This window comes from Dermochelys coriacea, chromosome 3 (assembly GCF_009764565.3).
Source record: "Dermochelys coriacea isolate rDerCor1 chromosome 3, rDerCor1.pri.v4, whole genome shotgun sequence".
Lineage (NCBI taxonomy): Eukaryota > Metazoa > Chordata > Testudines > Dermochelyidae > Dermochelys > Dermochelys coriacea.
In genome coordinates this window covers 119632410-119655012 of record NC_050070.1, presented here as the reverse complement: position 1 = coordinate 119655012, position 22603 = coordinate 119632410, and the positions used below count along the sequence as shown (strand labels likewise).

The 22603-nt window shown below is 41.8% G+C and overlaps 1 long non-coding RNA gene across 1 annotated transcript in view; it reads left to right on the top strand.

Annotated features, from left to right (window-relative positions):
* The window catches only part of LOC122459390, a 43930-nt gene that overhangs the window by 9432 nt on the left and 11895 nt on the right, over positions 1-22603 (top strand). Inside the window, exon 2 of the long non-coding RNA XR_006280046.1 lies at positions 14394-14547. This is a non-coding gene — a long non-coding RNA (uncharacterized LOC122459390). The remainder of the gene's footprint in view (positions 1-14393; positions 14548-22603) is intronic.

Below are 22603 nucleotides of genomic sequence, written 5' to 3'. Positions count from 1 at the left end.
ACTTATGATGGTTTTTCTGATACTGTCCAGTAGAAATTGAATTTAAACTGCCAGTTACCAGATGGGAACAATTTTTAGATGCTACCAAAATTTGGCTTGCTTTGAACTGATGAGCTAGAGGTGAAAGACATTCTTCAGTGTCATCCATTCCCCCTGGAGCAGCATTTTAACAGCACTGCCAGAAAGCTCTTTTATTACAATCACAAATCAGGTGGCTAACAACATCAGTGTTCTAATCTTAATCCAACCTTCGTTTTCCCCTTGTTTTTCCTTTCCCTTCTGTCCCTAAACAATACATATACAAACAGAGCGTTTTCCCCTCTATCAATACAATGGATGTTGTTGTCAGTTCAGATAAGAGCAAATGCCAGATAGGATAGCAATATTTTCAGTCCTGGCAAATGCAATCATAAGTTCAGTTTATTAATATTGCAACAGTTGCACTAAATGAGATCACTTGGATAACAAAACATTTATCAACAAAACGCTGCCACCTACTGAAGTTTTGCAAACAGCCCAGATGATTGGATAAGATCACAAATTCACTCTGTCACAAGCTTATGGTCTTGCTAAAATCACTCAGAAAAAAGAATGATAACCAGCAGAACGAGACAAGACATCTCTTTCAGGCAGTCTGTTCGGAAAGTGTCAGGGTAAATCCTGGAGAGCAGCATCCAAACAGAGAAGGAGTTTTTGGCTCTTGTGTTCAGTTTGTTGTGGAATTTTCAAGTACAGTGGATGGGGGAACACTTCTAATCAACTGCTAGGACTTGCTGCTGCCTATTACAAATGTCTACTCCTCTTTACATGCTGATCTTCAGCCTGTAGTAAAATGACATTAAAAAACTAATTTGTTGGCTTTCCCCACTCCAGAGAACAAATGCCTTTGTAAATAAATACATAGAGAGGGGAAAGCTAGTAAAAAAATCTTATGCTTATACAGTGCTTTTCATCTCATAGGATTCCAGGCAATTTACAAACTATGGGTCTGATTATGATTTCAGTTACATCAGTGTAAATCTGAAGTAATTCCACTGAGGACAATGCAGTTACACCATTGTGAAACCAGTGTGAGATCAGATCAGGCCCTGACATGGAGCCCCTGTATGGTAGAATGCCCTAGCTGATTAGGAATACACAATATTACATAGTTTAGGACAGGAAGTTAAGAACACTGTATCCGTGTGAAACTGCAGGTGGAGTTCATATGTGTAGAATGTAATAAAAAGTGCTCAAATCCTGCTGGAATGCTCTGGGATTCTTCTCCAACATTTTTTGCGGGGGAGCTGGAATGGCATCTTATGGCACTTCTGGTACTTGTGTTCTAGCATTTCTTGAGTGCAGCACTCACCTGCTTACAATAACCTATATTGGAATTTGACCATGGCTCTGGAGCTAACCTCTTCATCTCATGTGAGAATTGCCTTGGGATACTGGGTTACTGATTTTTTGGTTATTAATTTGTTAAACAGAATAATGTTTAAATAATGTTAAACAGAATCATTGACAGTGCAACTATTTTATTACACAAGCAATAGAAGTGAGGCTATCAGATAAACAAGAGCAGCAACTGTGAAGTGTCAAGGCAGCACAGGTTATGAGTTACTGTAATTATACTGTTCATTGCTATAAAAGTTATTCTACCAATGTTATTTTAAAATCAGTCCATCTCACTTAGTCCCACTTAATTAATTTGTTTTGTTAATAGAAGTAGTAAGTTATTCCATATCTCTTGGGGTGGGATTTTCAAGATGTGTATAATTTAGGAGCGGAAGTTCCATATATTTTCTTCTTTTAGTTTTTAATTATCACATTTATAGAGTGGATATTTGTTTTCATAATTCTAATATTGAAATAAATAATATATTGGCTGCAGATGCAATGGGTGAAATCCTGCCTCTGTTGAAGTCAGTGTTTTTGTTAATGATATTCTCTACTTCAAACAGGAATTATTGGGGTGTTATGTTATGGCCTGTGTTATGCAGGAGGTCAAGACAAGATGATCACAGTTGTTGCTTCTGACCTCATAATCTATGAAAGGGGGTTTTGCCATTGGCTTCACTAGGGCCAAGATTTCACTCAAGGATTCTAAACAGGGTATCTATCTTCAAGTCCAGCAAATCTGGACTCTTCACTAACATCATGACCACTGGTGATCAGAACTCTAGATTTTTTTTTTTTAAGAAAAGGTTCATTGAATAGCTAAAAGATCTACTGTTCTTTAAGAATAATTTTACGTCTTTTAATTAAGAAATAATGGCTGAAAGGGAAGGATTTCTTGACGTTGACTGGCTGACTATGTTCACCTAGGTAGTCACTTGCTGCCCAGAAATGCTCAATTCAGTCATTATTACTATTCCAAATTTAACAGAAAATATTCTCTTGTGGCTTTCACCTCCCCCTACCCATCACAGTATGTGCTGAATCTTGGGGGCTGCATTCTGGCCCTGACGCAGTTCTCTTGTTTATGGTACTACTGTATAATGTTTTCTTACAATTAATGGCAAGTATTGTAGGACAGAATCATAGAAGCTGGAGATGGAAAAACTATATTAGACTATTGAGCCCACCTCCCTGCCAGTGCAGAATTGCTCTCTATAGTACCTTTTTAGCTCTCTATACCATCTCAGTTTTGGTCAGAGAGAAAGTGTGTGTGTGTGTGTCCATCCTTCCATGCACAATAGCACAGGCAACTCACCTGGGAGGTGGGAGACCCTGCTTCATGTTCCTATTCTGCCTGATCTGGATTAGCAACTTGAACCTGGACCTTCCACATCCAGGTGAGTGCCCTAGTCATTAGACAGTGGGCTATTCTGTGTTTTTTCACAAAAAAAATTTGAAAATGGAAATAAAAGGTGTTAGCTCTTTTCCTAATCTCAAGACATCCAAATGAAGCTGCATTCTTGTGTTTCATTTCAAGCCTTTCACTTTGTTCCCTCAAGATTTAGGGGGTGGTTTAGAAAGATGGTGCTTTTTTTTAATGCATCAGTTGCATACAAAATGCATGGGGAGGCATGAAATTGCTTGAAACTAGTTCAGGCTACAAAAATGAAGATAACTTAATTTCTCATCTCTGCCCAGTGAATGAAAAAAATCAGTAATGGTGAATTTAGATTTAGTAGATAACTATTTGATGTTAAAAACAAATATTTTCTCTTAACCCCTAAGATAGAAAAGCACATGCATAACTTGATGCATGTGAGTAGTCCTGTGACGGGGTGCTGGGCAAAGGGTTGTTGATTCAGCCCTCTGTCAGGCGAGCTCCCATTTAGGGGGATAGATTAGAGCTGGCTGGAGATAACCTGGCCCTAATTGGGGAGGCAGAAACAGCTGCTGCCTAATTATCCTGGGACTGTATAAAAGCCTCAGGGGAAGGAAGCCAAGGGAGGAGCAGAAAGAAAGGGAAAAGGCAGGGAGCAGAAGCAGGGTGATAGTGCTTCCCTCTCTCCTGCCTGCAGATGGTGAAGGGTCAACTGTACATGGTGAAATGGTGGTGGGAACAAGCCTATGAATAAACTTCAACAGTGGTTACTAACCCCAGGGTCTCAGAGTGACTTTGTGGATTTAACAGAGGAGCCAAGGGGCCCCTGCCGTAAACTGCTACGAGTCCTATTGGAACTAGTCACATGCTGAAGTGCTTTGGGGAATCAAGGTCTTATTTTATATACTTCGAGACTTCCATGGTTACAAAGCTCACAGAAAATCCAGAACTAAGTATTACTTTCCTACTTGCTACTCATTTGAAAGGAACACTAGGATGTGGCTTCATTTGGATTGATCTACATCAGGGGTCTCAAACATGCGGCCCGTGGAGTTATTTCCTGCAGCCCACCATAGGTGCCGACCCATCGGCAGTCAAGCTCCACTCCTTCTCCCCCTCCCCCAAGTATGCCGCATCCCAGGTCCTCCGCCTACCTCCCAGCTCTTCCCACCACCAAACAGTTGTTTGGTGGCACTTAGGACTTTCCAGGAGGGAGGGGGGAGGAGCGGGGATGCGGCACGCTCAGGGGAGGAGGCAGAGAAGAGGCAGGGATGGGGAGGGGATTTGGGGAAGAGGTTGGAATAGGGGCAGGGAGGGGTTGAAGTTGGGGCGGGGACTTTGGGGAAGGGGTTGGAATGAGAGTTGGGAAGGGGTGGGGAGAGGTGGGGCAGGGGCGGGGCCTCATGGAAGGGGTGGAGTGGGGTGAGGCAGGGGGCTTTAACCGAAGTAATTCTAAAAGTAATGTGTGTTTTGTCATTTGAGTGAGGTGCATTACTGAGTGTTTATATTTTATTAAAACCCCTCTTCGCATTACAGTTTTAAAAAAGTTAATACATTGACTTTTAATAGCATACTATATTACTCTACATTTTTTTTCATTTTTGACTATACTTTTGTATCGTTGTATGAAAAGGTATCAGTGATGTGGCTCTCAGGCCAACGTACTAGTCCTCATGGTGATTTGAGTTTGAGATTCTGATCTAGATGATGAAAAGAAGTTGAAGTTAGGTCAGAGTTGGTGTACTTGGCCCTAATCCTGACCTTTTTCCGAGTCTGGAAGTAGGTTTACACCTTTAATTTTGATTTGGATTGTCGAGATCAACCTTAGACTCCCCCTAGGCCTGACCTGGACCATATGTGTTAACTAACCCTGACCTAATCTCAACCTCTTTTCCTAAACTAAACTTTCTCTTCACTCTCAAAAAGGTGTGTTTTTATCATGGGATAACTAATGCATATTAGCTGTCCTGCTGTAAAATCCTAATGGAGACAAGGCACCTGTAGTTTTTACCATGAGTTAGCTAAGCAAAGTCAGCACTATACCCCTTCCCCATGGTTGACCGTGCCTATTTACCTCCCAGTAAAACTACAGTGCCCTGCCTCCACTAGGATCTTACAGCAGGATAGCTAACGTGTGCTGGTTATCCCGCAGGGAAAAAAGCCCCAACTTTTTTTTCAATGAAGACTTAGCCTTAGACAAACCCTAAAACTCTTGCTTTTGGCCACACGGAACTCATGTTCCCAGAGGTAAGCATGAAGTACTTCAGGCAGGCCTGGGTATGAACTACCCTTTGGTGCAGTTGCTCTGCAGCATAAAGGAACTTGAAACAGGTTTGACTATTCTCAGGGTCCGCTGGAGCCAGCATGGCTGCTAGTTGCTTTCTAGACAAAAGAGAGCGCTTAACACACACGCACAATTTCTGTAGCAACCATGCAGGTGCAGTTGCCAGATGGAGTGCCTTGGACCAAGCCTTCTATGTTTAACCCTTTGTGTAGAGTTTCATATTTGATACTTATATCAATAATTCATAACATGCCCTTTACTGTCATGTTTGCTATTATAATGTAAAGGCACCGGCAACTCCCTTTTCCCATTCCCACAACAGGGCTGCTGCACGCTTTCAAATAATAAGCTGCCCCAATAATAAGTAGCCTGTGAGTCTCAAGTATAAGGCCAATGTAAACTAAGGAGGCTGTGATTTACCTTCATTATTCCAGGGATAAATGGCTTCCCTGACACTGTGGGGACATATTATCCTTGTCTTGTATTATTCTTCACCCCTTTAAGCCCCCAGCTTTAGTGAGCTCTGAATAGCAATTTTGAAGAGGCTGGGAAAAGTGTACCGTTGAAAGGGATCTGATCTGATATAAAGTGAAGTTCAAGCACAGGAGCTGTGGGATAAAGTTAAAGGGGTTAAAATTATGGACTGGATTGTGCTTCTAAGATAGGATTCTATAAGGAAAGGGAAGTAGTGTGAAGGGGATCTGCTGCAACAGGATCCTCAAGAGGAATTTTGAGCAACTCAGCCAGAATTCTTGTCGTGCCAGCTCTGACTTCATTTGAAAGGGTTGAGTACATACTTATATTACACCCAGCCAGCCTCAAAAAATCTTCCGTATCTTTTGGCTCAAACCAAGATCTATTGACACAGTGCAGGCAAGAGGATATGAGCACCATCATTGCCAGGAGGCACTGGAGATGGATTGGCCAGGTGCTCTGATGATTCCTTCATCAGAGTAGCAATAATATGGACACCCGAAGGCAAGCAAAAACAAGGGTGCCTGAAAACAACATGGCGAAGAGCTGTGGAAGCTGAGCTGAAAAAATGGAGGCACAGCTGCGGAACCACTGAAAGACTTGCCAGAAACAGACAGGAGTGGAGGAGCTTCGTTGCTGCTCTAAACACCAGAGGCGTAATGGGAATCTGATGATGATGATGATGAGTTCTGCTGCCTGGATGTGAAGGTTGGCGGGGCTGTGGCTTTTTGCATAAGCACAGTAGATCCACTATGGACATGAAGGACCCTGTGTTTAAAGTAGATAAAAAAATGAGGGGGAACTCACAGTTGTTTCTCGTAGTGTGTATGTCATGGTGGATGCTGATAGTCTGTGGTGAAGTGACATTGCATCTTCTGGTATGATGAGAAATAGCATGGGAAAGGGACAACTGAATAAATGTGACTGAAAGGAATCCCTGGGTAACATTTTCAAAAGTGCCTCAGTGATTTAGAAGCCTAAAGTCCCACTGCAAATCACAGGTGCTTTTGAAAATTTTACCCTATGTCCACAAATAGGTCTATAAATTCAGCCAAACAAAAGCGTGTGTGCATGCGTATGTGTGTGTGTCTGTGTGTGCATTCACCCATGGTGTGGAGCTCTGTGGGTGAAAGTATCCTTAGTTATTGATAGGGCCCTACCAAATTCACAGCTGTGAAAAACACATCATGGACCATGAAATCTGATCTTCCCTGTGATATCTGGGTATTGTAGGGGAGGGGCAGGGCTGTAGGAAGCTCCAAGGCTGCTGGGAGCCCAGCTCTGAAGGCAGCACAGAAGTGAAAGTGTCTGGGTGTACTTCCCTCGCAGCCCAGCTGGGGCCTATTTCCTGCTCCTTGGAGCCCTGACTGGTGGCCGCCTCATCCCCCACCACTGCCCCTGGAAGTAACCTGGGAAGGTCCTGAAATCTGTTGCCCTAAGCAGCAGCCTAGCTGGCTTATGCCTGGAGCGGCCTCTGCTGCTGGACTGGTGTCAAGTCAAAGACTTGCTTGTTTGGTTGATATCAAGGCATATGCTTCTCTGAGCTTATTGACTACTCTGAAGTCATTGGATCAGTATCTCTATCTCAGCAACTTTAGCATGCTAGGCTGATGTCAAGGCACAGGCTTCTGGCAGGGTACTGGATCAACACCTATAGTTTGTTGGGCTGATGTCAGAACTTAGGCCTCTGTGGATCTACACTGCAGAAAAAAATCCCAGTGGTAGTGAGTCTCTGAGCCCAGGTCTACAGACTCAAGCTCTCCAACACCACTTTCTACAAGCCATTACCCTCTGATCCCACTGAGAGTTACCAAAAGAAACTACAGCATTTGCTCAAGAAACTCCCTGAAAAAGCACAAGAACAAATCCGCACAGACACACCCCTGGAGCCCCGACCTGGGGTATTCTATCTGCTACCCAAGATCCATAAACCTGGAAATCCTGGACGCCCCATCATCTCAGGCATTGGCACCCTGACAGCAGGATTGTCTGGCTATGTAGACTCCCTCCTCAGGCCCTTCGTTACCAGCACTCCCAGCTATCTTCGAGACACCACCGATTTCCTGAGGAAACTACAGTCCATTGGTGATCTTCCTAAAAACACCATCCTAGCCACTATGGATGTAGAAGCCCTCTACACCAACATTCCACACAAAGATGGACTACAAGCCGTCAGGAACAGTATCCCCGATACTGTCACGGCTAACCTGGTGGCAGAACTTTGTGACTTTGTCCTGACCCATAACTATTTCACATTTGGTGACAATGTATACCTTCAAATCAGCGGCACTGCGATGGGTACCCGCATGGCCCCACAGTATGCCAACATTTTTATGGCTGACTTAGAACAACGCTTCCTCAGCTCTCGTCCCCTAATGCCCCTACTCTACTTGCGCTACATTGATGACATCTTCATCATCTGGACCCATGGAAAAGAAGCTCTTGAGGAATTCCACCATGTTTTCAACAATTTCCATCCCACCATCAACCTCAGCCTAGACCAGTCCACACAAGAGATCCACTTCCTGGACACTACGGTGCTAATAAGCGATGGTCACATAAACACCACCCTATATCGGAAACCTACTGACCGCTATTCCTACCTACATGCCTCTAGCTTTCATCCAGATCATACCACTCGATCCATTGTCTACAGCCAAGCGCTACGATATAACCGCATTTGCTCCAACTCCTCAGACAGAGACAAACACCTACAAGATCTCTATCATGCATTCCTACAACTACAATACCCACCTGCTGAAGTGAAGAAACAGATTGACAGAGCCAGAAGAGTACCCAGAAGTCACCTACTACAGGACAGGCCCAACAAAGAAAACAACAGAACGCCACTAGCCATCACCTTCAGCCCCCAACTAAAACCTCTCCAACGCATCATCAAGGATCTACAACCTATCCTGAAGGATGAGCCATCGCTCTCTCAGATCTTGGGAGACAGACCAGTCCTTGCTTACAGACAGCCCCCCAATCTGAAGCAAATACTCACCAGCAACCACACACCACACAACAGAACCACTAACCCAGGAACCTATCCTTGCAACAAAGCCCGTTGCCAACTCTGTCCACATATCTATTCAGGGGATACCATCATAGGGCCTAATCACATCAGCCACACTATCAGAGGCTCGTTCACCTGCGCATCTACCAATGTGATATATGCCATCATGTGCCAGCAATGCCCCTCTGCCATGTACATTGGCCAAACTGGACAGTCTCTACGTAAAAGAATGAATGGACACAAATCAGACGTCAAGAATTATAACATTCAAAAACCAGTTGGAGAACACTTCAGTCTCTCTGGTCACTCGATCACAGACCTAAGAGTGGCTATACTTCAACAAAAAAGCTTCAAAAACAGACTCCAACGAGAGACTGCTGAATTGGAATTAATTTGCAAACTGGATACAATTAACTTAGGCTTGAATAGAGACTGGGAATGGATGAGTCATTACACAAAGTAAAACTATTTCCCCATGGTATTTCTCCCTCCCACCCCACCCCCCACTGTTCCTCTGATATTCTTGTTAACTGCTGGAATTAGCCTACCTTGCTTGTCACCATGAAAGGTTTTCCTCTTTTCCCCCCACTGCTGTTGGTGATGGCTTATCTTAAGTGATCACTCTCCTTACAGTGTGTATGATAAACCCATTGTTTCATGTTCTCTGTGTGTGTGTATATAAATCTCTCCTCTGTTTTTTCCACCAAATGCATCCGATGAAGTGAGCTGTAGCTCACGAAAGCTTATGCTCTAATAAATTTGTTAGTCTCTAAGGTGCCACAAGTACTCCTTTTCTTTTTGCGAATACAGACTAACACGGCTGCTACTCTGAGACTCAAGCTCGCGCTACAGTGCTAAAAACAACAGAGTAGACGTTCCTGCTCAGGCTGGAGCTTGGGCTCTGAGAGCCCCCCACACCCCTCATCATGTTTCAGAGCCTTATCATGTTCCAGGTCCAGCCTGAGCAGGAATGTCTACATTGCTGTTTTTAGCTCCATAGCACTAGCCCGAGTCTGTAGATCAAGGTTCTGAGACTCACTGCCACAGGTGTTTTTGTACAGTGCACATATACCCTGTGAGGGTTGCTGGTTCTAGCTTGCTGATTTCACGAGACCTACTGTGATGTCTAAGGCTCAGCATCTCTAGTTTGCTGCTTTTATGCCTAAGTCACTTTTGAAAATGGGACTAGGTTCCTAAGTCACCTGAGATGCTTTTGAGAATTTAACCCAAAGTCTCTTTCTTGTTTCTCTTAAAACCACACAGAAACATTTCAATGTGAACAACTCCATTAATGCAATGTTAAATTTGAGAATTTAAACCTACAAAGATCAGGAAATTCACCTTGTCGCCTAAGGCAGACAAAGAAGGTCTGGCACTGAATCCTTTGGCGATTTTAATCTATAAAATAAAGAATATGGCATAAGTATGGTTTCCTTGCTCTTCATTTAACATATTCCATTTAAAATACTTGTAATGATTTATTGATGTGTGTAAATTATCATGAACTGTTGTGACCACAAGGATTTTTAGCTAATGTATTTGTCATATTGGTTAAAATGTCCATTTTATTTATCATCAAGAAAAATTAAAATTTGTACACCTCTGTTGCAATATCTATGTTCTCATTTTTCTCAACATGATGAGTAACAACTAATATGGATATTAATAAACAAAAGACATTAGAAAAAAATTGTACACCTCATTTCTAGAATCATGTTATCATTTTAAATTAATTTTCAGTTTTCCCAAGAAAGCATAACCTAAATACACCATTCTTGCAATGTAACTGTTTAAGAAATCATGGATTTCTTTAACATCCTGCAAGGTGTGTCCCGTTTCCATACATCCATGTTAATCAGTAGCTGCTGGAAGATTATGTCTCATTGCAAACATATGACACAACAGAATGTACAAGACATAATTTAACCAGTGTGGTGCAATGTGAGGAAGGGAGGCTGGGGGCTAGAGTATGACTAGTGGAGCTGGTATAAGGGGGAAGATCCACCAGCCATTCCAAAGCCATGGAATGATGACATAGGAATACTCAAGGAATGGATGTGCTGCTGCTGCTTTGCAGTCTTGGATGGTGGGTTCCATCTGCTCCTGTCCCCATGTCCTCCCCACTCCACCCCACAGTCTTTAGCAACCTGCATGGAACTTGCAAGAAAGATCATAGGTTAGCAAAGGGGAAGAGTTTGGAGGAGGCACCAGGAAGTCAGTCTGTGTGCACATGGTCTGAATGCTACCTGTAGTTGCTGCATCTCTGTAAATTGTTCTCCTAATAAAGAGCTAGTTTAGTTTTTGAAACATGGAGTCCTCTCACGTTATTACTGAGCAAGTGATATTGAAACACAGCCCAATCACTGAGGGTGTAACCAGGGGATAGGATTTGCCCCATATAGTATATATGGTACAAGGGGGTACATTTAAAGTTGCTTTTGGAGCAGATGGGGTGATCCTTAGCAGGTGGAAGTCAGTGTAGCAATATCGGTTTACATCAGCTGAGGATCAGGCCTCTTAACTCTGAGGGCCTCTTGCACATCTGTTGTGCACCTACAACTGCACACCCAAACTTCAAATTGAATTTCTGGACTCTTGTGGATTTAAATGTGCCAGTTTACTGTCAGCAGTGTGAATGTAGTCTGTTTGCGGGGTTTTTTTTTTATTACATCTTGCCCCGTCTGAATCTCGTTATTAACGTTTCACAAAGCCAGCCCCTGAGGAAGTCACAAGCAACAACTACAACTTTCCTACTGTTTGGCATGTGTTTCAAAATCACACTGCTGGCTTTTAATACTGGTGGATGGCAAAGAGATTAAATCTTCAAATGCCAACTCAGTCGTCTAGGGATGACACAATACCTGATGTACTGCTAAATTTACTGGAGTGTGTGGAGCGGGACAGAGCTTTGAGAAAAAAGGTTTATTTACTAAGATAGCAACTGAGGAAATGAGTATTTGAAAACTGTTCAAAAACTTTGTTTTTGGAAAGGTTTGGCATTGTGCCCTGGGTGCTGTCTGCATTGTTTGAAAATTACATAACTATGAGTGCAATTTCTGTGTGGTGGGTTTCTTTTTGTGTTTGTTTTTATGGACAGTTCAGAGTGATGTCTAGGGAAATTGAACACCAATGGAATCAGTCTGGCTGTAAAGAAATGTTCATGCATTTTCTGGTTGATGGATTACTAAACCACAAAAGTACCAAGAGCTCATTAATGCAGCATTCTCAGAGTGTGGCTCATGGGGATGGGGAAGAGCTCCGGAGAGATAGAAAGATGTGCGCCGTTGTAAATGTGGCCTCCTGAAGCAATGGATTATGGGAAAGGAACAGCTCTGTAACAGTTCAGCTCAGCCTTCCCTGGGGAGCATTAGAATGTTTCAGCCAGTGTTTGAATTAGGCAGGAGAAGGGAGGTAAGAGTGGAGAACCCTATTCTGCCCCAAATATCTCCTCCTATTTTACAACCAGCAACAGAATGGAGACTGTGTGGGAGTGGTGGGGGAGTGAAATGGCATAACTGCTCTACTCCCCAACATGAACATTGTCATCGGAGAACACGTAGTAAGGCTTTGAATAGGAAAAGCAGCCAGTCCAGGATGGACCCATAACCCTTAAATGTATTGAGAACAAGTCTGTTAATGGAAACTCCAAACACTTTGTGCTGTGTACAGTGTTTATGAAGAGGAGAATGTCATTCACGGAGTTTCTGATCCTGCATTAATTGGAAAAACAACAGTTCAGTGAGCAGCAGGGACACAGTTCTGCTCTCAGATAGGCACACATAACTGCCATTGACTTCAATGGGAGTCGTTTGGCTGAATCTCGAGGGCAGGATTGAGCCCCAAATCAGCTACTAGTGACCAATAAATAATAAAATGAAATGAAATAAAATAAAGGGGGTGGGAAATAATTGACCATATATTGTTCACTTGGACAATGCAGATTTGATGTGTTAGAGCTGTTCCATCCTTCAAGTTACCAGATGTCCATAAAAATTCATAGCAAGCTATTAAATTTAGCAGATCCCATCTTAATTAGATTAGCTTCTGCACAGCATGACAGGAGAGTGTTTCACTGATGCAGGATTTATAAAGATTTCTGGTGGGAATTCTTTATGGATGATGTAGTCTTTTATCCAGTGGGATTTACAAATAGGAAAAAAAATAACCCTGATAATGACACAAACATTGTCATGGGATGTTAGAATACAAATGGCAGCTCTTATTATCTTGATGTTTCCTTTTTATTTCTCTTAATAATATGGAGAGCGTAGGTGTGGTTGTTTTTGTATTGTTGATATAAGGCCCAGCTAGCATAATGGCATATGGGTGGTGGAAAACAACAAGCAAATTCTTGTTGTCAAACGCCCTCATAAATCTAGCACCATAGCAGTGTTTGTCAATTCATGAGTTATTTTTTCACCTACAGGAAACAGAACTGCACAGTTCATATTGGGTTGGTTTTATGTGCTGCAGTCCAGCAGCTGTCCATCTGTTGCCCTTTTCTGTTTAAGGCCACTGCAAAAAACAAACAAACAAACAAACAAAAAAACCAAATAAACCCACTCTTTTGTAGCTTCTGCCTCAGCCTAATGCCCACAATGCTCTGGCTTTCTGCAAACACAGTTTTATGGAGGATGTATACTGTTAATGGTGACATAGGTGTCACTGTCAGGATCCAAAAAGGGGCAACTCAAGCGCTCTATACCCAGAAGTAGATCACCACTCTTTTTTTTTTTTTTTATTAAATGAAGTGGGGGCAGGGGATGGATACTTTTTCTTGTCACCTGCTTCCCCATCTAAAAGGTCACTTCCATGTAAGAAAAGACAATCTTCCCTCTGAGTTGTCTGGGAGAGGAGCAGAAATGTCAGGAAAAGCAGAAGAGAAGCAAAAAAGGAAGACTCCCTGCCACGACAGAGTTTATATGTGGTAGCAAAGCAGCCCTTCTAACACAAGGGCACAAAAAACCCATAGCATGTATGTTGGTGGCTGATAAAAAGAAAGGACCATCGTTTGCTCATGCCGCAGGCTGATAGCATTCACATCATACACCGTTTGTTACTAGGCAACTGATTAAATGTACGTGCTGGTCCTTCAAGCACTGCTTGCAATTAATTAACCAACCCATTTTCATTTGGACTGTCTTCCTTTCCCCCTCGCCCCCCGCCCCACCAACCACCTTCCCAAGCCCTGACATCTGACAGAAGTGCAAGTGATTTGATGCTCCTCCTGCACTCTGATGTAACAAAATGATGGACTCCTTCCCCAGCAGAGGTGGTTGGCACACAGGTAGTGTACACCTCTGAGCACATTTGCTGTGTCTGGTTGCAAGCACAACAGATTTTTGTTTCTTTGTTTGTTTTGCAAGTGTTAGAGCAAACTGAGATGCTGAAACCACAGGGCAGTGTTCCGAAGAAGATCCCTGCATTGCAAACTTGAATGTGATTGTTTTTGGGGACTAGGGTATTTTAAGAAAAGTCAGGACTCCCAATCCTAAAGTCTTTTCTGGTCAAGTGTAAATTATGATTATTATTTAGTATTTACATTGCAGTAGCATCTGGAGGACCCAGCTGAGATTGAGGGCCCTGTTGTGCTTGGTACTGTGCAAACCCATGGTGAACGTTATTCCCTCCCTGCAAAGTGTACCCTCTAAATAGACAAGACAGGCAAAGGGTAGGTGGGGAAACAGAGACACAGAAGGTTAGAATGATTTGCCCAAGGTCACCCAGCAGGTCAGTGGCAGAACTGGGAATAGAATTTAGATCTTTGATTTGAGAAGGATTTCTATAATAAAATCAAGGATTCACCCCACCCAACGTTTCCCCCCCTCTAATTTTGTAATACACTTTTCATATTCCAGTTGTATGAAATAGACCAGCATTACACATGGAAAATGGATAACTACATGAATCCTGGAAGATCTGACTGTTCCTATTACACTTGATCAAATACAACTGTCTGCTGCTTTGGCAGAGATCACCTCTGATGATTACAAGGAAAGGACTACATTACAGGTGGGTTCAAACGCAAAACCACTAGCTGCAATCCACAATTAAACAGGAATAGGTATTGTTCTGCTTGCTGACTGGGAACAGAGCTTCGGTTTTTTTGGAGTTCACAGGCTTACCGCAGTGCTTGCCTTTGAAGAGACACAAAACCTTTCTAAATGAGTGCTCCCTGCCCTGCTCAATAATCTGAGTGCATTAAAAGAAGTAATTTAGGTTTTATTTGAAGGGAGAAAAAATATAATGTCCAGTTGTGTTTCTTTTTACCCCTCTCTCCACTGGCTTTCTGGGGTGGGGTTTTGAATCAGTGGTTTTCCAGCAGTACTATCTAGTACTAGAGTTGGGTCTATAATCACTAGACGTGTGTGAAACATGAATAATGAAACACAAAACTACTGACAATTAAGGGATATTTTTCTGAATATTGGGCAGATCCTCAGCAGGTTGTATCTTGTAAATGGAGCCGTGCCAGTTTACACCAGCTGAGGATCAGGCCCTTTGTAATAGAGTCAAAATTGGAGTAATTTCTGTGTAAAATGTTCTTTGGGTATGTGACTCTTCTGAGGGAAACATGACCATTTTCTAATGTAAATTGGCCTGTTTTTATTTTGCACAATTTTGAAAAGAGAACAAGTGTTGTGGGGTTGTTATTGGTTTTTTTTGCATACTTTCAGTGTGAAAATAGACAGTTCAGCAAAAGATTTGCACTGATCAGAAGTATACATGTGTAAGTAAAAGGAGAGTCAAGTCCACAGTATATCATGCTTACAGTATATACATACAAACCAGCCATTTAAGGACCCTCAGTCTATCTCATGATGAGAGGTCAGACTAAGTGAAGGACCCTACTTTTGGCAGCTGAGTTGCCGCACATAATATACAAAGCAGCCTCACTGGAGTCTTGCACACCTTCTAAGTGGCTTTGCTGACCTCTGAATGAGAAAAAAAACATTAGAAGAGTTATTTTGTACCAACGTCTATAACCAAAAGCTAAGTTATAACAGCCAGTGATGGAAGCACAAGCCATCAGCACCAAACCTCATATGGCAGATGTTTTCATCAATGGCAATGCTACATTATTAATCCAGCTGGTACTTATCAATGAAATAAGATGAAGGTTTCTAACCAGCTGAGGAGTGACATTCTGGAGCAGGCTTCCAAAAGGAGTAATGGGAGCAAACAACCTAATTGGTTTTAAAATGGAGCTTGGTTTGTTCATGAACAGGATAACATGAAGGGGTTGCCAGTGATAGCAGGGGACTGGGCTTGGTGGTCCAGGAAGTCTCTTCCAGTCCTTTGTTCCTAATGAGAGCTGATAATCCCACTCAGAAGATTTGAAGGTTGTCCCCTCTGCCAGTTCAGACACTGCTTCTCTGCTTTATTAATCCAGGGCAACAAAGAAAATTGGAAAACACCTATATTTATTTTGCAGGTCTTTTCCTGTTGTTCTTTTCCTGTCATCTCTGTAATGTTCTATATTTAATTATGTCTTCATTTCTTTTCTTCTTTTAGTCTTGCAGGTCCCATGCCCAAGTATAATCTGTCACCAGCTCTGAGTTTTCCACCTTACTTAAAACAGTAAATCCAGTGGGTCTGGGCAGGAAAATTGGCTTACTAAATTCAGGCAGGAAGCATATGTATAGGAGGCAGCCAGAAGCCTCTGACCATGTGTCTGTATAGTGTGTTTCAAGGGGTGCCTGTGGCAAGCCTGGGAAAATTTCTGCCTTTGCTAGAGGCAAATCTTTCTGTTGCTAGCGTAAGTACAGTAGAGGTTTGTAGGAGGAGGACCCTGGGGTTGCTATAGTGCACATTGTAGTCAGTTACATTAATCTATTCATATTTCTAAATAAGAGACTTTTTACTGTCCTTGGAGCTGGATTCTTGGTAGGGTGCCTATCAGCAAACAAAACTCTGGGTTAGGCAATTTGTCTTCACCATTCCATAGAGTCACTTTCTCCCACATAGAGCTATTTTAACCTTTCCCCATTCTTACAGCATGCACTGTAGTCCTGGGGTATACCCATTCAAGGACAGGGGCCAGATTTGCAACTGACATAGCTCCATTGAAGTCAATAGAACAGCTATGCTGATTTACATTGACTGAGAATCTAGGCCCACATTTTTATATCTGTCACTTACCAGGTGGTACCAGTTGGGGGGTCTGGTTGCTATTTTATTCCCTATTACACTAATTCTGCTATGGTAACTTTATTTCATTCATAGCTTTTAAGGCCAGAAGGGACCATTGTGATCATCCAGCCTGACCTCCTCAGAATGATTTTACTTTCAATGAATTGCTATGAGTGACAGTGCAGAGTGGGAAACAACTCCTATCCCTGTACAGCCTAGAAAGCTAAATCCCTCACTCCATGTCTTCCATGTTTCAGCTGCAGAATGTTACGCTAATTTTGCTTGCAGCTTCAAGTCAGCTGAATTTCCGGCTGACTTCAACTTAAGCTGTTTTTATTTCAAACAAGGCAAATTACCAGCTTCAGCTCAAGGCTGTTTCCAGGCTACCGTTTTGTTGGTTTTCAAGCTTCATTTCCAGCAGTTCAGCATAATCCCTTTGGAATGTGTGTCCTCTGTTACTCCTGTGCCAGGGATGTGCTGCTGCATTTGGCTGCTCTATCATCTCAGGACCAGGAACACTCCTCTTCCTCGGCCTTTCAGCTGAAATCACCAGTTGTTTTTTTCACCTCCATTGAACAATCTTTTCTAAGAGATGCTTGCCTGCTCCTGGTCCCATACATGGAAGCACTGAGCCCCATTTGTTTCAGATTTGCCAAACCCTTTGGCCATAGAAATGAGAAAGATAATGTATGTGGCGAGGAGTATCTCTATAAATACTGAAGAGAATTTAAATAACCTGAGGCGTTTGATAACTATTTATTATTTGTATTCCTATAGTGGCTGAACGCCCCAACTGAGATGTTGGAGGGTGGGCTGTGCTAGGCACTATACAAACACAGGAGACTATCTTTGTCTTGGAGAGGTTCTATTCAAATAAATAGCCAAGAAAGACAAAGGACGGAGGAGAAAATGAAGTATATAGAGAGGTGCCCTGACTTGCCCCAGGTCAGAGGCAGAGCTAGGGACTCAGGTCTCCTGATTCTCAACCTAGTGCTCCATCCACTGTGCCATATGGTGAATCATGGAACCTGTTCAAGTGTATTCTAGTCCCATGAACATTACATTACATTACAACAACATTACAAAAACCAAACCAACCAAACAAAAACCAACTCCCTGACCCCAGAAGATTGAACAAAGCACTGCAATTATCATACAATGAAAAATAATGTTTCTCTGTTTACCTCAGGAACAGCTGACATTTTTTGTGCTGGGCTTTGGCCTTTCCAGTGACAACATCTTGTAGGCACAAAACTCAGGTGGATAACTACTCAAGGGCACAGTATATACTTGCTCATGGGCATAATTGACCTCCAAATCATTTTCATATATGTGATCTGTTTGGAGGTTAGACTAGATGGCCCTTGAGGTCATCTCTAACCCTAGGACTGTACGACTTGTGTAGAAAAAAAGTTTGTGTGATTCAGAGAGCATCTGCCAGAATTTCAGTGTAATTTGTGAAAGGATTTAAAAAAAATTATTGAGGAATGATTGGCTGAAATCTTTGGCTTGTGTCGTTCATCTGTTTCTCATCTTTTTCTGACTTACAAAGTAGTTTGTGGAGGATGTCGCACTATATTTTAAAATTGTTTTAATAACTGTTCAGGAGATTGTGAGAACAGACCTGATTCTTCTGTCATTTACACCACTTATATCAGCAACCTGCCTCTTTTAGGATTGTCGGATTAGTGGTCCACCTAGTTAGGTATGCTGATTCTGACAATGGCCAGTTCTAGATGTCTCAGAGAAAAGCATAAACGCCTCAGCATTCATGGAGACTAGACTAGACAGTTAATGATAATTCACACCCTGAATCTTTCTGTTTTGTTTGTTTAGGTTTTTATATCATGCACATCACCAGGGTATCCCAACACCAAAGGAAGATGATGGAGATTATAGTTTCAGTTTAAGTAGTGTAACTGCAGATTCTACTCCTATGAACATATAGTAAGTGTCTAGTCCATAGTTGAATCTTTAAGCTCTGCGTTTCCGTAGCATTCTCCAGCACTAAGTTCAACAGGCTAATTAGACATTACATTGCATTAAAATGTATTTCCTGTATCTGATTTAAATGTGTGCCATTGCCTTTTTATAATTTAGACAAGTTGGAAAATCTGATGTTCTCTGTACAGTTTATTATTTTAGCTAAACTACGTGTATATATAGTATACTGTATCTCTGTTATGGGTTGCTTTACACTTCTACTTTCTGAACTATACAAATAAAAATCCTAGGCCTTTTAAAGTCTCTTGTTGCAGCCCTCCTCCCCATGCTGCCAGTCATTCTGGTTGTTCTTTTCTGAACTTTTTCTATTTCTTTCTACTATTTTTTTTCCTAGCGGAGATGAGGTGGCTGAAACTGAATGCAATGGGCAAAGCAAAGATCTCCAGTACTGTTGGTTAGTGCAGTGTCACAGGATTATAATATTTCCTTCATTATTTTAGACCCTTATTAATGCAAAATCTGATGTCTTCTTCGTCTTTTTTTTTTTGACCACTGCTGCACATTTAGGAGTTACCTCCCTTGAGCTGTCCATATTGATGCTTGGATATTTTTTATGAGATAACTAATTCAGAACCTATTAGTGTGTTTGAGTAGTTTAACAGGTTCTTTCTGATATGCACCATGTTTCTCTTGCCTATGCTGAATTTTATCAGCTATCTTGGTTTTTCTTAAGTTTTTCAGGAATTTTTTTGCTACCCTCCCTAGTCTGACTAACCTTCATAATTTTATGTGTCAGCAAATTTTGCCACCTTCTCTCTTCACCACCTTCTTCAGGTCATTAATAAATATACTGAACATGAACCCTATTACTTATCCCTTGGAAACACCACTATTAACCTTTTTCCATGCTGAGAATTGGCCATTTGCTCCTACTCTTTGCTTCCACTTTCTTAAGCAGTTTTTTTTAATACATGACAGGACTTTACCTCTCACCTTGTGGTTACCTAGCTTCCTTTATAGCCTCTTCTCAGGAACTTCATCAAAACCCTTTCGAAAGTCTAAATAAAATATATCCACTGGGTCTCTTTTATACACTGTTTTGTTAACTCTTTCAGAGATTTCCAACAGGATAGAGAGACACGATTTCTTCTTATATAGAAACTATTCTGGTTTGTCCATATCATATTACATTCATTTACTATTCTTGCTTCATAACTTTATTTAATGATTTTCCTACACCTGCAGTGTGTTGCTTGAGAACAGAAAGCAGAGGGAGATATCTGTCTGTGGAGACTTTTCCTAACTGCCTTTTCTAGCTGGATGGTTTGTAGCCTTTAAGCCCTGAGGAAAGGAAACAGGAAAACAGATTAATAGACATAGCAATCTTCCCCAACATATTTTTAGATAAACATAGCCTTGGGCATTTAGAAAGTCGGATTTACTACACCTTAAAAGAGGTTTCTGTAAACTGTGGCTGTTATATTTTAAAGTATGCAACTAAAGGCCTGCACTTCTTTAATCTTTGCCACTCTTCAACGATAGATAACCAAAAATACAGGTCCCTGGGTTTAGAAACAAATGTGTATAAACTAGAAACAATCTAAGTACTGCTTTATAACAACAAAGATCTTTTTCAGGGCACAGAAGTGCATTTGAACACAAGCCAAAACACATTTCCAATGTGCAAGCTATACAAAGATAGATACACATGCACAAAAGATATTGGTAAGATAATACACCCACGGATACTTTCCTGGAAGCAAATGAGCGTGCAAAAAATATAGTGAGATGTTTGTAGGTGGGTATCTTTTACAGACATAGTCATCAGTAGGTTCAAGGACTGACTATCAAAACTATCATAGAAGATCAGGGTTGGAAGGGACCTCAGGAGATCATCTAGTCTAACCCCCTGCTCAAAGCAGGATCAAGCCCCAATTTTTGCCCCAGATCCCTAAATGGCCCCCCTCAAGGATTGAACTCACAACCCTGGGTTTAGCAGGCCAATGCTTGAACCACTGAGCTATCCCTCCCCCCTATACACTATACCTAATGTTTCTGATTTGATCATCACTTTAAGAACTCTTTCTGTAATATGTTAGAACACAGTTGTGACCTGTGTTATGCACTCACCCCATACGAGACCAAAAGGCATAATGCACTCTTTTATTATTCTGCAAGGGCTATCTGTACTGTGGGGTCATGGTACCAGGAGGCAGAGAAATTAATGTACCTTCAAGTGAAAAAAACTAAGGTTCAAAATTTCCATTCAAATAACCCCAAAGTATGGATGAATATCTGAACCTTTCCAGACATATCTGAACAGCTGGCTTTCCTGAATTGGGCTGGAGACCACAGACTTTCTTGTGAGCTTTCTGGTTCATCGTTTTGTATTCAGACCAGAAATATCATAACTGTCTTTTATCACCAGAATCAGGAAGTAGAAAGGTTATTAACATATGAAATAACATGGCAGAAACATTTTCTGAACTGTTTTTGAATCTCAGAAAAGGTTCATTTTCTTTGAGTTTGTGGGAGGAGTGAGTGTAATTTGCTTTGCTTATTACTTTTGGAATGTAGAAGAATTGAGCAAACTGGCTGAAACTGATTCTCTATCTCTGTCAGAACAGCACTGCCATCTTAGATTTTCTGTTAAAATGGCCATGTTTCTGAGGGGGTCTCAATCCTGCAAGCTGCACAGGAACTGTGGGAGGTTCTGAGCACTATCGGCTCCCATTTAAATAACAGTCAGCTGAGAGGTATAGAAGAAAAGATACAGAAACAATGGTGTTGCTTACAATCAGGACTCCTGAGTGAGTGATAAGGTTTAGGAGAGCAGTTTTTGTCTGTGATTTTTAGAACTTGATGTTTGGGAGCCAGATTCACACAGAGGCAAGTATAATATCCAGTTTCTAAGGATAAGCATCAGTACGTGCTGTATTTTTGAGATCAGATCAGCACCTTATTTTCTCTCCTCTTCTCTTCCCCGTATCGCCCCAGTTGTGTCTGTGTAATTGACACATGGTATTTATTGTCCTCCGCTTGTGGTTTATTCTGTTTCTGCTCTGCTTGATGCATAGTTTGCCCAGTCCTGAAGTGATTTATAAAGCCTGTGAACTGTTTGGAATTCCGCTAAGCTGTTTTGGCGGACTTGATGCAGGTATTTCAGTGCCCTGCCTTAGACTGATAGTGTTACTTTGGGAAGAGAAGGCAGCTCTGGAAATTGTTTGAGTTCAAAAGGAAGGAGAATCACTTTAATCATTCAGGCTCTTAGGAAACCTAAGATCCACTGGGACAGTCTTTTCATAATCAAGACGGTCCCAGCCAATCAGGGGTATTTTAAAGCAAGAAAATAGCCAAGCAAAGCCTTGCAGTGCTGAAGAGGGCCCCTAATTGTGCAAATGAAATTACAACCTCCCCTTAGCTAAAAAATGTACAGAAGAGGTTGGAGCTCTGAATTTTGGAAGGGGACTTTGTATTTGGAACTTTACCCTCTTCCTCCAGAAATATGTGAGTGGGTTTGGGCCAGATCCTCAGCTAGTGTAAATCAGCATATTTCCACAATCTAGGGCTAGTTTAGCAAGTTGATATTTAGGACCAGATCCTGTATCTCTCTCTGACTTCTGTGGGATTGCATCAGACACCACAACTGCAGGATTGGACCTTAATCCTTTTCCCATTCATTTAAAGCACCCTAAATGGTTAGTGATTACAATGTCTTTCAGTGCTGGCCTGAAATTTATTTTATTCCGGAATTTTTTTTTGGTGGTTCCACATCTGCTTTCTATCATGTTTTTCCTTTGGCAATTTCATTGGCCTCACTGGTATTGTAACTTGTAATTTCACCAGTGTGGTCCAACATTGTGAGACCTGCCTTGAGGAGGTCCCCACTTTCCCCCCTTTTGCTCACTAAAATAGATGGCTGATTCCTATTAAAGTTTGCTCTGCCAGCTCCAAATAGTGGGCACATGGCTGGATAAAGGATTATTTCAGC